This window comes from Bactrocera neohumeralis, chromosome 5, assembly GCF_024586455.1.
Source record: "Bactrocera neohumeralis isolate Rockhampton chromosome 5, APGP_CSIRO_Bneo_wtdbg2-racon-allhic-juicebox.fasta_v2, whole genome shotgun sequence".
In the NCBI taxonomy this organism is placed as follows: Eukaryota; Metazoa; Arthropoda; class Insecta; order Diptera; family Tephritidae; genus Bactrocera; species Bactrocera neohumeralis.
Genome location: NC_065922.1, coordinates 70,782,414 through 70,794,571, shown reverse-complemented (window position 1 = coordinate 70,794,571; position 12,158 = coordinate 70,782,414). Strand labels below are relative to the sequence as shown.

The 12,158-nt window shown below is 36.1% G+C and overlaps 1 long non-coding RNA gene across 1 annotated transcript in view; it reads right to left on the bottom strand.

Annotated features, from left to right (window-relative positions):
* LOC126758785 (uncharacterized) overlaps positions 1 to 1,859 on the bottom strand; it is a 154,701-nt gene extending 152,842 nt beyond the window's left edge. Inside the window, exon 1 of the long non-coding RNA XR_007666882.1 lies at positions 1,420 to 1,859. This is a non-coding gene — a long non-coding RNA (uncharacterized LOC126758785). The remainder of the gene's footprint in view (positions 1 to 1,419) is intronic.
* Positions 1,860 to 12,158: the final 10,299 nt, after the last annotated feature.

Here is a 12,158-nt window from a genome sequence, read left to right as displayed (position 1 = left end):
AAGTAGCTCACAATATAGTAATACTCAATTTCAGGACTTTTCGAAAAGAAATTGGTAAATCCCAAAATTTTCTCGTGAGATCCCCAGCGTCGCTTCAAATGCTATATAACGAAACATTCCGAAACAAGAAAAAAAAATATAAAAATTAATCAGGATGAAGAGACTGTCTGTCCGTCCGTCTCTATGAGCAAGCTGTAATTTGAGTAAAAAGTTAATGTAACGAATTGAAAGGAATGGGCGAAATCGGACCACTGCCACGCCTACAAAACGTCATTAGGCGAAAACCTATAAAAATTTTTGAAAAAGTGGGCGTGGCCACGTCCTCTAATTGATTAAATGTAAATATCAACCATTTAAGCTACGAAAACCAAATCGCTCAGAAAAAATCCCTTAAGCATGGCAATGAAGATGGCAGAATGAGAGTCGGGACAGATGGACAACCGGACTTACATATAAGAGATTTAAACTTATGGACAAGTCCCAAATTTGGAGAAGTCGACTTCTACACAACACATGCTATCCGGACACGGATATTTCAGAAATTACCTTCATAGAATGGGTAAAGTCGAAGAGCCATCATGCCTATATAACGACGCGACAGAAGACGACGCAGAACACACATTCTTTAAATGTGTGCGATAGCAACGAGAATGCACCACCGTAGAAGATTTGGTTGGCCCAATACATCTGGAAAATTTAATTGGTGTCATTCTAGAGAGCAAAAAAAGACTAAGGGATTATCCAGAAATACACAGCAATTTTGCTACGCCGAAAAAAGCGGTATTTGAAATCAATGAGAAAAATAGAACGCCACCCAGAAGTAATACAAATGTGGTCTTAGGGTGGGCGACGGTTCCTTAAAGGGGGTATTTCGTTACCTGCAAGTGGCACATACCGTTGCCGCGACAATAGCTCTGATGGTGCGAAAGACATTTTCCACCCTCTCATACGCAAAAAAATCCCTTAAGCACACCTACCGACACTGTAAAAATGGATGAAATCGGAAGATGACCGTGTCCGGTACTGTTAAAAGTACTAAAAGTGCGACAAACCCGTAACGAAATACGACAGGGACATAAAATTTTTCATCCGAGATGGTATGACATTATTTTATAGGAGCCGGGGTAGAAACTGAAACGACGGGCGTCCACTTTTAAGTGACATCACATATCTCGCACCTCGCCCGACCGATTTCAACCAATTTAGGTAGCAGTGCGGAAATTAATGAAATCGGATTGCTATCACACCTACTTCCCACATACATAACACTATTTCAAATTGCATCTGATACTTTCCTTCCCAGTATAAAATGTTCGGTTCCACCCGAACTTAGCCCTGTTAATTATAAGCATTTGTTCATACAATTATACAAACATATATTTATATGTATTTATATATAACATACGTGTTCAGCCTTACCTTTTGTTTACTGCACATACATACATATGTATATATGTACATATTTAATTTCTTTCGATTAAACATACGTCGGATATTTTAAACGCAACGATCGAACAATAAACACAATTTAATATCACCAATATTGATAAATTTCTCACTAAACTTAGATTTACTACTATACATAGCACAGCGCGCAATTAGGAACCTTCGAGCAAAAGCACATTTTTCACACGGGCATGCTGACACATGTTTGCCAAACCAACACATTCTGCTTTGCTTTGCTACATTGCATTTGCACACTTTCTCTTCAATTAATTAACACACACTTATCACTGCACATTCACAAATTCAAATAATTTTAATATAATACTCAGAAAACTGCACTAATTGATTAATTTCTTACTTTTTCACAAAATTTGTTCGCGATCACGAACCGACGCGCACTTACCGACACACGATTATCAAACAGCGAATGTTAACGAACATGAATGAAATTGTGTTAGCATTCGGTCATTCAGTCGCACTAATAATTTTCTGCAGTGCTGTTCACCTGCTTCGTAATGACGAGACAACTGCGTTGTTGTATGCGCAAATATGTAACATTCCTGCATTGTTGTGCATGCTGTAACGAAATTACAAGAGATCACTCGGCAGGTTTGCAGTAACAAAAAACGAACAAATTACATTGATTTGTTGTTTGCGCGGGTTTGTAACAGCAATTCCAAATGTTTGTTAACATCAATGCTAATAAAGAGTGACAGCGTTGTTTTTATACTGTTGCAATAATAGTTTTGTTCACCTAACAGTTGTACTTATAACATAAAAATAATTGATAGAGATATAGGGTTATATGTAAATAAATAAAAGATCAGAATGACGAGACGAGTCAAAATCCTGGTGTCTCTGTCCGTCCGTTCGTGCAAGTTGTAACTTGACTAAAATTGAGATATCTTGATAGCAGGGGCACCTGAGGAAAAAAATTTGAAAAATTGGGTGGCCTCGCCTCTAATAAATTTAATAAGTTTAATGCTCATACTTCCTAAACTACTAAAGCGTCCAGCACAAATATTATAAGAACTCCTACGGATGGTGTGAAAATTAATGACGTAGACCCCGCTCACTCCTCATAATAACGGTACTGTTAAAAACTACTAAAAGCGCAATAAATTAACGCCCTAGAGACATTAAATTTTACTTCCGAGATGGCATGTAAGTGGTACCGCCCACTTTTTGGTGAAATCCTATAACTCGGGACCGGTCCGACCGATTTCGACCAAATTTATTACGTGGTTTCTTCTCATTTTCCTAAATAAAAATTAACGAAATCTGACTACAACCACGCCTACTGCCTATCTAGCACAATTTTAAATTCTACTTCATTCTTTCACTTGCCATTATACAAATCAAGAATAAGATAATATATTTGAAAAAAACTTGACACCAATAATGCTTTTGGTGTATCCCACCTTATGACTAGAAGTTGTTTAAATACAATGAAAATTATTCAAGCCTCTAGGTACTGCATATTTGGACCCCAGTATCTACATTTGACTTTTGACCGAAAATATCGGTAAATTACAATTAAAATTCAGATATGAAAAAAGGTTTGAATCAGGTCAATACTTGCTTGAACCCCCATATACTTAATATAAAGATTTTCGAACTTCCAGGTGACAAAAAAAGTAAGTAAGAGTCGATTAAAAAAAAAAAGTTATTCAATCAAACGTTACAATTCTTTAAAAGCTTTCAAAATAGGCTCCTGCTGCGTCGATGCAGCGCTATCACCGCGATTTACAAGCATTGAAGGCGTCACGGAAGGCATGCTTCGGAATAGCCTTGAGATCCGAGGTGCATGGATCAACTCTGTTATCTCAAAATGCTTGCCTTTCATCGACCTTTTCAGGCAAGAACAGAAAAAAAAGTTTGGCAGGGCCACATCTGGGCTGGAGGGCAGCAGCGGAAGCGTTGGAATGCCGGCCTTGGTTAGGTAGCTGTTCACAAGAAAGGCGGTGTGAGTCGAGGCGTTGTGGTGGTGCAACTTCCAATCGGCTGCGATGTTTTGTCGGACTCGATTGACCCTACTTTTGAGTCTCTTAAGAACTTCTGCGTTGACAGTTTGTCCAGGAGGAACAAATTCATGGTGGACGATGCCTTTTGATGTTTTCACTTTGGATTTGCTCATTCATCAGCGACCTTTTCCCGGCCCTCCAAAAAGACCTGGTGCCACCGAAACACATCACTTCTTGCTAAAGCAACATCTGGGTAAGCCTGGAACACCCTCTACCGAATCCAGTCAGTGCGCGCACGCTCCGAAGTACAGTCGGTGGCGGCGGATGAAAATCAGTCCTATTTAAATGTAATTAATAATTCACTTTCCGGACAAACCCTTATTTAAAAGTTTGCCATTTTGCCCCACAGAAGTATTAGCAGGTATTTTAAGAACTCTAGCATTTTTTGTCCTCAGTGGTACTGATGCCTTTCATAGGCATTTGTATACCATATTATGTTGTCTTCCGTCTTTGTGTTTTGAAACCCTCTCGTGATTATATTCAAATTCACATAATGTTCCAAAGCCTCCATGAACTGAGTTTTTTTAGATCATCAAGTTGTTTGCCACCTGCTTAGGAAAATATACTATAATTCTTGGGGTAAAAATCTGCTCCTGGGTATAAATCTGTGTCGTTTGCTAACACTCGACCAAAAGTTGTGTGAAACACCTAAATTGCGGAATATTGCCAATATAAGTGTCGCAGGAACATATAATGGGTGCTGACATTATTTTTACTCACTTTAGCATGATTTTCATTGGTTAAAGGAAATATTTTTCATCATATAACAGTTTCTAGTATACTATGACTATACCGTATCAATCAAAGGGCGTTCTCCGCCCTTTCATTCTTAAACAAGATGGAGCGTAAACAGATTACATCTAATCTAAACTTCTAAGTAGAGCTAAATGGGTTACTCTAATCATTGGCATTAGCACGTAATTGTGCGGCACTGCATACTATTTTTTTTTTTAATTTCTGCGGTTGCTTAAATTATTCATATGCACATATGTACGTATGTATGTATTTACGTGTGTGCACTTTGACAGCTCCTAATTATGAAACTAAAAAGGATTAGTGACCCTAAAAATTATAAAAAATGTGCAATTTCATTGGCATGCTGTGAGAGGCTGATCCGTTATTACATAAGCAAAACTGCATGTGCATTTTCAACTAAACATATGTAGGTATATACACATACACACACCTCTTTGTACGTGGCTTTGAGTATTATAAATTTATCACCGTGAGCGCTATTGTGTTACGGATTGTGGCTTAATGTGTGCAACTGTCGGGGATAATTGCAAAAAGGGGCGCAAAATATTGGCAGAAAAGTGATATGAGGGTATAGAGAATTATATAAATATGTATGTACAAATGATTGATGAAATATAAAATAGAAATGTATTAAAAAAAGAGCAAGGGGAAAGTAAAATACAATAAAATGAAATAAATTAAAATAAAATAAAATAAAATAAAATAAAATAAAATAAAAAAAATAAAATAAAATAAAATAAAAAAAATAAAATAAAATATATAAAAAAAAAATAAAATATATAAAAAATAAAATAAAATAAAAAAAATAAAATAAAAAATAAAATAAAAAAAAATAAATAAAATAAAATAAAATAAAAGAAAAGAAACGGAAAAAAAAGAAAAGAAAATAAAATAAAATAAAATAAAATAAAAAAAATAAAATAAAATAAAATAAAATAAAATAAAAAAAATAAAAAAATAAAATAAAAAAATAAAATAAAATAAATAAAATAAAATAAAATAAAAAAAAATAAAATAAAATAAAATAAAAAAATAAAATAAAATAAAAATAAAATAAAATAAAATAAAATAAAAAAAAATAAAATAAAATAAAATAAAATAAAATAAAATAAAATAAAATAAAAAAAAAATATACCAAAAAAAATTAATTAGATAATCCTGGAGAAAGTTATATGGAAGCTGGGTCCAGTTTTCGCCAAGTGTATCTAGTTTAGGCACGAAGATATACTTTTATGATCTAAAACCTCCGCAAGTCAACTAGTTTACCCTCGAAGAACTTCCAAGTAGGCACTGGTACGCTCAAGGCCAACAAATCTCCCGGACGGGATCACAGCAGAAATCCTGAAAATAATCGCAGCAGAGCGGCCGGCAGTACCACTGAACATGCCTCGAAGTTGGAATATTGAAGAAATCTAGAAAAAGCAACGGCTGGTGCTAATCAGTATGGGAAAAGGAGATCCCAACTTGCCATCAGCATATCGTCCACTATGCATGCTTGACACAGCGGGAAAGCTATACGAAAGGCTACTTAAACCTAGACTCGAAGCGGCTATCAACAAAGCTGGAGGACTTTCCCCCTAGACAACACGGCTTTAGACCCGGTAGATCAACTGTAAGTATAAAATGCGTAAAGAATAGTGTTGGCGGCGACTTTAGATGTCTGAAACGCCTTCAACAGCGCTGTATGGGTGGATATACTCGACGCTCTCGAAAAAAGCTTTAAGATCCCCGACTACCGCAGAGCTGTGGTGCGGGGCTAACTTAGCAACAGAAAACTGCTGTACCAAACTAGAGCAGAATCGCGACAGATAGCGATCACGTCAGGAGCAGTACAAGGATCCATTCTAGCACCAGACTTGTGGAACAACAGCTGCGACGGTATATTAAAACTCAAAATGCCAGATGAATCGTATACAAGTGGCGACGCGGACGACATTGCAGCAGCAATCACAGCAAGGGACACAGAAGAAGCGTAAAGAAAGCTAAACCGACTAAAGCTGAACCGACGGGGTTCGACTCACACAGCCTCCAGTTCGCTACGGAGAAAACAGAGCTACTACTGCAAACAAACAAGCACATACCTCAAGAAATGAGTATGCAAACGACTCCGGTATTCTTGTGACACAAAAAACAGTTCCTAGGCCTATGACTGGACTCTAAACCTTCTGGATAAAGGTCCAGCACACCGCAAGGTAGCGAAAATTACCTCCAAACTTAGCAGACTAATGACCAACATAGGCGGTCCCAGTCAAGAAAAGAGAAAGCTCCTAATGTCGACGATAAACTGCGTCCTATTATACGGAATTGAGATCTAGGCAGACGTGCTTAAAAACAAAAAATGGTGTAAGATAGTGGCCCTCAGAGTTGCATCAGTCTAACGAACAGCGTCAGGCGATGCAATGTTAGTGATAAGCTTTAATGCCCTAATTGACCTTCTAGCGTACGAAAGGAAAAAGCTGTGGGAGCTAAAGAAAACATCCGAAAACAATAAGAGCGGAATTGATTGAAAAAAAAACGACACGATACTCGCATGGAAAAGAAGATGGAAGAATTAGAGCCGCGGCAGATAATTAGTCGAAAAAAATTTTATTCTCCATTACAGATTTATCTTATATTGGATTTTAATCAAATGCAGATTATTTATAAATAAATATAAAAATATAAAATATTTAAAAAATATCTAAAAAGTGAAAAGTAATATTATATTAGCAAAAAATTCAAATTAACATAAAATTATTTGTTAAAAAAATAATAGAAATAACAAAGTAAAAATTTTATGTTTTGAAAAAAAAATTAATTGGAAAAATTTTAAACTAACTTAGCGCTTAAGTAAAAATGGTAGCATAATAAATTAAAAACATGAATTGCTGACGCTGAAAAAACCCAAAACCCATAAAAAATCAATAAAATAAAAAATTAATAAAAACTGTCATATAAAATAGAAAAATCGAAAAATCTCACGCAATAACATGAGTTGACACAAAAAAGACAGTGAAAAGAGACGTCAAAAAGAAAGTAGTTACGGGAAATTTATACACACAAAGATGCCTGCAAGCAGCAAGACTAAGCAGAAGAGACAATGTCAATGCAACCAACGGATGTGGCATAATGGCGACTGGCAATGCGGAAAATAGCAGATGCACGGCAGTAATTTGCCACAAAGCAGCAAAAAACACCACAACAAAAACAACAAATACAAGCATATGCTGCAAAAAATGCCAACAGCAATTACTGCCGATGAAGTGCATTAGCACATACGAAAGCATATACTGCAGCCGCCGCCGACTGCTGCTTCGGCATGTCCTTCCGCAACAGCTGAGCAGCCGACGAGCATTGCAATTATTGTGGTAGTTATTGTTGTCGGTGCTTGTTTGTATGTATGCGTGGCATGCATTGGCATTTGGCACTCGTAAACGTGCGTTCGGAATCGTTCACGTTTTGCCCGCCACTCAACTCGACTCGACTCGACTTGGGCGACTGCAGCGCCGCGCCGCAGCTTGCGGTGAAAGCGACGGCGTTGCTGGAAAAACCCACCACCGCCAGCGTAGTGCCACACACATGGGTATTGAATGCAACAACAACAACAATAAGAACAACAACCAACCCTTGAAAGCAATATGCTGCAGTTTTGCAGCGTTTGCTGTTATTGTTGTTGCTTCTTTGTAGTTGCAGTCGCTTCATGCGATCACATGACTTGCAGATGCAATGCATAGTTGCCGGCTTGGTAACACAATGCCGGCGAGTTTATATTACTAAATTTGTGTGTGTGTGTTTGTAATTTGTTGTTGTTGTGCAGCATGGTTGTCCTTGCTTGCAATTTTCCCGGCTTTTTGGCCTTCAAAGTGCTGAGCAAATGCGCTGCAGCTGCCTATATTTCACGCTTGCAAGTCGCAGACTTACATATTTATGTGTGTGTGTGTGTGTTTTTGTGCGTATTTGTAGGTATGTGTGTATGCGTAGTTAGTCGTGCACACATTTAATGCACATTTATCAGTATGTTTGGCTGTACATTTGCGATTTCTCTTGGCATTCTATGCTGTTACAGCTACTTTTGGAATGCTATGCCGCTGTTGTACGTGTGTGTGCGTGTGTTAATACGTGTTTGGGTGGATTAATGCATGGCGTGTAAATGCAACATGTTGCTGTTTTTGTTCTAATTTTAAATTTGTTACGCCTCTTACGTGCTGTATGAAGATTTTCGCTTTAATTTTGGTTAATTTGAATTGCGTTATGATTTTTTATACATTTTATTAATAAAATATTTTTTATGAAGAAAAAAATGTTAAGAAAATTATTCAAAAATATAAAAATATATTAAATTCGGCTGCACCGAAGCTATAATACCCTTCACAATTGCATTTTTTATGGCATAAATGGTATAAAAACTTTTAATATTGATTTTTTTCAGTCAGTTTGTATGACAGCTATATGCTATAGTGGTCCGATTCAAATAATTTTTTTAGTGGCAATAGGGTAACATTGAAAAATAATTTAAACCAAGTTTCGTGAGGATATCTTGTCAAATAAAACAGTTTTCCATACAAAAACTTGATTTTGAGCGGTCAGTTTGTATGACAGCTATATGCTATAGTGGTCCGATTCAAATAATTTCTTCAGAGAATATAGGGTAATATTGAAAAATAATCCGCAGTAAATTTCGTGAATATATCTTGGCAAATACAACAGTTTCCCTTACAAGCACTTGATTTTGAGCTGTCAGTTTGTATGGCAGCTATATGCTATAATAGTCCGATTTGAACAATATATGCAAAATTTGTGGCGTTGCCTTTAAAAATAGTCTGCACCAAATTTCGTCAAAATATCTCTTCAAATAAAAGAGTTTTCCATACAAAAACTTGATTTTGAGCGGTCAGTTTGTATGACAGCTATATGCTATAGTGGTCCGATTCAAATAATTTCTGCAGATGCTATAGGGTAATATTGAAAAATAATCTGCAGCAAATTTCGTAAAAATATCTTGTAAAGCAAAAAAGTTTTCTATACAGCGATTTTATTTCGAACACTCGGTTTGTATGGCAGCTATAAGCTATTCTAGTCCGATCTAAAAAATTTGTTAGGATATTATAGTCTTGCTTTAGATAATAACCTGTGTCAAATTTTGTAAACATAACTCGTCAAACAAAAAAGTTTTCCATGTAAGGACTTGTTTAGTATCGTTCAGCTTGTATGACAGCTATATGCTAAAGTAGTCCGATTTGCAAAATTTGTTAGGAGCTTATACTGTTGCTTTGTATAATAATATATACCAAATTTCATGAAGCAATCTTGTCAAATAAAAAAGCTTTCCATACAAGCACTTAATGCCGATTGTTCAGTTTGTATGGCAACTATATGCTATAGTGGTCTGATAACGGCGGTTTCAACAAATAAGCAGCTTCTTGGAACGAAACGGATGTGTGCAAAATTTCAGATCGATATCTCAAAAAGTGAGGGACTGATTCGTGTAAATGCAGAGGAACGGCTAAGTCCACTCGGCTCGTCGTTATGATTGGTTATATATACTTTTCATAACTTCTTCGTGTGGTTGTGGATGTTACAAACTTCGTGACAACATAATAAGCGCTGTCTTAGAATGAAAGCTAATTTTTGAAGTTGTATATTTTATGGTCTAACTTTTTGCGATCGTTCGATTTCTATCGAAAAACCTATATCTTTTTTGTCACTGATGAAAGAGATTTGCTTTTTGCGCATAGTTTTATATAAAATTCTTGAAAAAAAATGAATTAGTGTCTTGTTTACGCAGTAAGTTTAGAGTACATCTATTGAAGAATAACGCATTTAATGAGTGTTCTGAGCGTAATACCCCTGTATCCAAATAGGAATCACATCGCTTCAATATCGCCTGGCAGTATATTGGACTATTGGACTATGTGATGATTTAGGAGAGGACACAATAGACATAAGGTCGTGGTGCATTCCCAGTCTATCTGTCTAATCTAATCTACAATATCCGTAGACTTCATATGATTTCTTTGAGATTATGACTTCAGCAGCACGTGGTTTAAGCATGCTGAATCTAAGGTTTACAAAACTATGCTAGAAAGTAATTACTAACTTGTTTTGGCGGTGATTTTGGAACAGCGCTTTTAAAGAACATTTCATATAAGGTTGATTCTGAGCGTAAGATCAGCTTGATGCGCCATATTTCACAAATTTTCCTTAAAGGATATGACTTAAATCAACTTTTTTTCATAAATGACTTTACAAGTCTTATGTATAATCCCGATAGAACTCGTTTCATTGTCATGAGTGCTGTCTTAGAGGCTTAAATACTCGCTATTTCGCGGGTAAGAGATAACAAACGTCTTCCAGCAGCTCTTGTTTATTAAAGAATCAGTCAAGTACCTGACCACTCTACAGCACACTTATTGCGGTAGTCCTTTCGTATTGGACTACCCTCACTTCCTAAATAAATGTGGCTAATCTCTAAGGTCATCGCCGAAATATGCCAACCATAATCGAAGAATTGCGGTTGCAGCGCCAAAATACATGAATGAATGCGTAAACTACACATTTGTATAGACATATGTATATGTGTGTGTGCAGCATAATGGTTATTAATTTAATTTTCGTTTTTTTTTCGAATTCGCTTCCTAAGACAATTTATAAGTCTTTGACTTATGCTTTTGTATTTGGTCTACATATGTTGCGGTTGGCGGCCTTTTTCCCTATTTTGTTGCCATAGTACGTACTCTCTTGTTGTTGTTGTTGTTGCTATTGCAGTGAATTTTTATTTAATGACGCATTCGACGCATTTCGGTTTTGTGCTGCGGTTTTTGGCACGTTTTCCAACGGACCCAAGCAAACACCACAAACACCAGCGCCAAAACACCGACCATGCCCAACAAAGCGACTGCGTTTGTTGTTGTCGTTGGTGTTTTTTCGTTGCTTCCATTTAGCATTTCAGCTTTTGTCGACCTTTTTCGGGATTTTGTTTATCCAAAACGCCGGGGACAAACAAAGCGCAGGGCAAACAACAATAACAACTGTGCAATTTGAGCGTGCAAAGGGACGCGCGTTTTGCCGTTTGGCCAGCGGAAGCAAAAACGTGAGTAACCAGTATTCGAAAATATAAAAATAATAATAAGTAAATAATAAGAAAATATAAATGAAAGGTTGTAAGGTAAATGCAAGAGTCACACATGTTGTGTAAACGAAGCGCTTATGAAAATATAAATATTTATTTTATAAAATATTTAAGAAAAATAAAAAAATATGCTTGGATTAGTGCTAATAACCGGTATTTGCTTTAGAAATATGCAGATAAATTTACACAACGGTAAATGTTTGAAAATTTTGAAATTAAAAATTTTGAAATATTTTTAAACACTAACATTAGTTGGGACCTTTAAAATCGTACTCGAGAGAGAGTTTATGGTGTGAAGCTTTGGGAGATTAAAAATTCAAAATTTCGAAATATTTTAAAATATTTTCTGTGCTAGGGCCTTTTCTATAGCTTACACGTTCCTTTAAAATCTGCTAAGGTCTTGCTTGAAAAAGCTAACACTTGCTCTCTACCATAATAGAAGTACCATTGAAAAGCTGAGAGTTTATTGTTCGAAACTCTAAGAGTTTTGTGGTTTCAAAATTTTCAAATATTTTTAAATATTATCTTGAGCTAAGGTCTATACAATTACACTTTTCAACTACTAAATTCTCAGTTAAAATCTTCGCAAATCCAATAACAGTAATGTTAACAGCAGTAATTAATTGGAGAGAGAGTTATAGAGATAGAGTCTGTTTAATCACTTCTATTAATAAAACTTTCTAAGTTCTCCCTGATGAAACGAAGTTTTCGAAAGAGCTGACAGGCGGACGAGGGCGAGTTGTTGATACATGCAGAAAGTGCAGTGAACCTGGCATAAGAGAGGCGCTGGAACACCTCCTATGCCTATCTAGAACCCGTCTTAG